Source organism: Branchiostoma floridae, unplaced genomic scaffold (genome assembly GCF_000003815.2).
Source record: "Branchiostoma floridae strain S238N-H82 unplaced genomic scaffold, Bfl_VNyyK Sc7u5tJ_1593, whole genome shotgun sequence".
NCBI lineage: Eukaryota > Metazoa > Chordata > Leptocardii > Amphioxiformes > Branchiostomatidae > Branchiostoma > Branchiostoma floridae.
In genome coordinates, this window is record NW_023365785.1 from 148,020 (window position 1) to 152,526 (window position 4,507).

Sequence of the window (4,507 nt, forward strand, 5' to 3'; positions counted from 1 at the left end):
CTTTCTAATCATACCAAGTACCCATCAAAAGACCTTTCTAATCATACTAAGTTTGACCGCCTTGAATACAATGTATACCCTAACCCTAGCCCTAACCCTAGCCCTTACCCTAACCCTAGCAATTATGGTTAGGGATTAAACACTCATATCTCCGCAACAGAGAAAGCAATTTCAAAACGGATGTCAGATTACAAGTACTCACCAAAAGACCTTTCTAATCATACCAAGTTTGACCGCCTTGAATACAATGTATACCCTAACCCTAGCCCTTACCGTAACCCTAGCCCTAACTCTGACCCTAGCCCTAACCCTAACCCTAACCCTAGCAATTAGGGTTAGGGATGAAACACTCATATCTATGCAACAGAGAACGCAATTTCAAAACGGATTTCAGATTACAAGTACCCACCAAAAGACCTTTCTAATCATACCAAGTTTGACCGCCTTGAATACACTATAGCCCCAACCTTAGCAATTATGGTTACGGCAAAATGAAGGCGCGCTCCGCCGCAATGTTTCACATGGACATTTCTAGTTCCATTTTAACCTTACATGATGGACGGGTGTTTTCCTTCATAAGACGAAGACGAAGAAATATTTGTCAGAGAAATTTTCACCACGATAGGCTAATATGGTGATCTATATGCCCCTTTGTAAGTTATGATCTCCCGTCAATCTACTTTAAGATATAAGCAATTGATCTTTCTTCATTTTTGCCCGAACTATACCTGTACAGCACCGTTACGATTCCCTTTATTTTTATCGAGTTTAAGATTCTTCTATTCCCCAATAATGATTTGCACAATTAGCAAGCATAGGTATGTTGATATTCCAATTGTGAAATCGCCTTCAGAAAGCGTTTTGATGAATATATTCATAAGCAACAAAAAGAATTATATACATTAGCGATAGTCTATTACTAGCTAGCGACATCTAGCGGTACTGCAGAATGTGCCCAAGCGTGGTGTGTCATCAACGTATTCGGGCGAGTTTTGAAGCCTACTCAATTATGATGATCAACAGTATGAGTAATAATTTCATTAATTTTTTTCAAGTCTTTTCATGTAATTTGAACAACTGAAATGACTTCATTTATTTAAGTCCAGTTATGGAAAACAATAGAATCATTCAATTTCCTGATTGATTATGCAAATCAAGTCCTCATTTGCATAATATGTAAATCATTATGAGAATCTTTGCCTAAGCAACCTGCACGCCTAAAATGATGGAAATACGCTGTTCCTCTCTTCAGTTATACTCTTTGGAATGACAAAATCACCCCTGTAGTTCCAAAATCACACGTTAGGGAGCTCAAACCTGCCCCACCTTGTCCTGCCATAAAAAGCTATCTACCACCCAAATGCCAAGGCCATACCGTGTCCGTGGCAAATGATGCATTGAAAAAACTGATATGATTAATATATTCTTATTTATCATGCAAATGATACCCGTTTTGCATAATTCATATTTCATTTTGTATATTTTGGCCTAAGCTACATGTACCTAGTAACATGTACCTACATACCAACAATCATGAAAATCCGTTATTCGTAAACTTATACCTATCAAGTATGAAACCAATCCAGCCAGCCGTTATCTTCTTTACACACACACACACACAAAGACCAAGTAAAAATATAACCTCCCTGAATATATTATGGAGGTAATGATAATATACACAGATGTGCTAGCCAAACGTTTTGTTGATTAGAAGAGACATCACATTAAAACAACACTTTAAAGTAATTTGTAATGTCAGTTGATTCAGTGTCACTTATGCAAAAACTGTCAAACTTAAAAACTACGCATGTGGTGGCTTTGTTTTGAGCCCTTACATCACCATGGTAAGTTAACCAACCTGATTCATCCTTAAATAAGGAATCTTGATGATGACTGCTTACCTGCCCTAAAACTATGTACTCATAAAGCTGATGACTCACTGTGTTTATCAAGACCACTGTTTATTAAATGATGACTTGATTGTAAAGTAAAGCTTGACAAAAGGGATCCAATACTTGTAAAGAAAAGGCAACACTTTTCATACAAATGGATATAATCCTTGCACATCTTTGCAAATACTTTATGTTTTGTATACATTTGCAAATAAGGAAAATTCATGAATTGCAGTTATGTAAGAAACTGATATGGAAAAATAGATCAATCCAGAGTATTCAGATTATCTTCACACAAAACAAAAGCAAAATAAAAGCTTCTTAACCATCAATTCCCTGTTCTTGTTACCACTATCATCATGTGAGTGGCAATATTGCATAGCAAGACTGACACACTAGGCCTCATCACATACATCTTACAAATGTACATTGACAGCGACCTCATACATGTGTGTACATGGTGAAAAGCACTGCACTATAAACATGTTACGCTGGGTTTCAAAATCAATTCATCAGAAACTGCTCATATACCTATTTTTGACAGAGTATCTGAAACACACAGATCCATAAATAGTATAATGATTCTATCCTTCCCTATAGTTGCCTTGCATTCTAAGGCTGTTCAAAGGAACAGAACATCAGAAAGTTACTGCTCCCTTTTCAATCAGTCATGCTTAAATGGACAAGTACGATTACTGACAGCATATATATTTATGGTATATAATGCAAGTTACTGTAATTGATATGCAAAATAGTTTCTCACAACATTGCATTAATGGTGATACGTGAGGTATTTTGTATCTGCAATCCAAAGAGCATCTGAATCTGATTTATTAATAATGGCATTCTAACAATTACAGACACATCACACTGCATATTGTTTAATCTATATACACTTATACCAGTTGCTTAACTTTCTACAGTACAGACTGCACCTCCACATTTTTTTCTAAAGTAGGACCTGGCTGGTGTTCATGGATGACTCCTCCATGCAGAAACAGGTTAATCCATTACTGCATAATCAGCTTCTCGTCTGCTGTCATCCCATGTGTACAGATAAGACACTGGTGGCCTGACTGGGTTGAGTATCATCAGCACCTATAGCATGTGCAACACAAAAATGTATATCAGTTGTGATGGACATGATTCAGTTGTCATAGACAGAATGNCACCTAACCCTAACCCTAACCCTAACCCTAACCCTAACCCTAACCCTAACCCTAACCGTAACCCTAACCCTAACCCTAACCCTAACCCTAACCCTAACCCTAACCCTAACCCTAACCCTAACCCTAACCCTAACCCTAACCCTAACCCTAACCCTAACCCTAACCCTAACCCTAACCCTAACCCTAACCCTAACCCTAACCCTAACCCTAACCCTAACCCTAACCCTAACCCTAACCCTAACCCTAACCCTAACCCTAACCCTAACCCTAACCCTAACCCTAACCCTAACCCTAACCCTAACCCTAACCCTAACCCTAACCCTAACCCTAACCCTAACCCTAACCCTAACCCTAACCCTAACCCTAACCCTAACCCCGATGGTGATCGTTTTCCATGACCCTAACCACCATCCTAATATCTAGCCATTGCCCTCTGCTTATTGGATGAAACTTCCTCTTTACGCCTACCCCCCCACACGTATTTGACTACAAACGTGCCGGAATTCGTTGTTGACATGCACTGATCGAAACCAGATGTGTGAAACGCGTTGGCGAGACATTCTTTGCCTGGGGCCCACTGATGGGTTTTGACTTACAGGGTTCTTCTACGTTTATGTTCATGTTTCTTTTCCAAGATTCAAGACACATATGAACACAACTTACATTTGATGTCACAGCTGACATATTGCTTTCGTTGAGTACTGTTTTCCAACACCCCGTACAAACAACACAATGAATACATCGAGAAATCGTTACTTATAGCTATGTACTCCAAAACCACATACACAGAGGATAACCAAGACCACTTACCTGAGAGTTGTTGGCCATAAGAACAGCTCAGAACGGGAGCTCAACACTTCAGGGGTATCCGTGACCTGTGTACCTGGGATGGATTTCCACGAACATATATTGTGGCCTCCACCATTATACAGCCTCTTACTAAGGGACTGGTCGATATTTAGCGGGGGGGAGGGCCGGTCGTCAGAGGGGGGAGGGCCTAGGAAAAAAAATTTGAGCTGGGGGGAGGACCTAGGAAAAATATTTGAGCCGAGGGGAGGGCCTAGGAAAAAAATTTTGATCGGACTACCGGCAAAATTTGTCCCTAAAAGTGCCGAAAATGGCGTTTCACAGGGTCAAGATTTCAAAATTTCCCCGGGCCTCCACAAGCTTGAGACGCTCCGCGCCCGAGTTCGGCGCCCGGCATGGAAAAAAAAAAGGTCGGTGGCTCCCCGCTCCACATGCTGAAAATTCGCTCAGTAATATTCCACTGCCGCGCCTTTGACTCTATCTCTGTTTAACATGGCTACAACGTTGTAAAAATATTGATGTTACAGTGTTCATTTACCGTTTTAACGCTTCTATGAGGTGGGCGGAGAAAATACCATTCAAATTTGTTTTCCTTTCTTATGAAGCTGGCGCGGCAAAGGTATATATGAAGCCGATAAA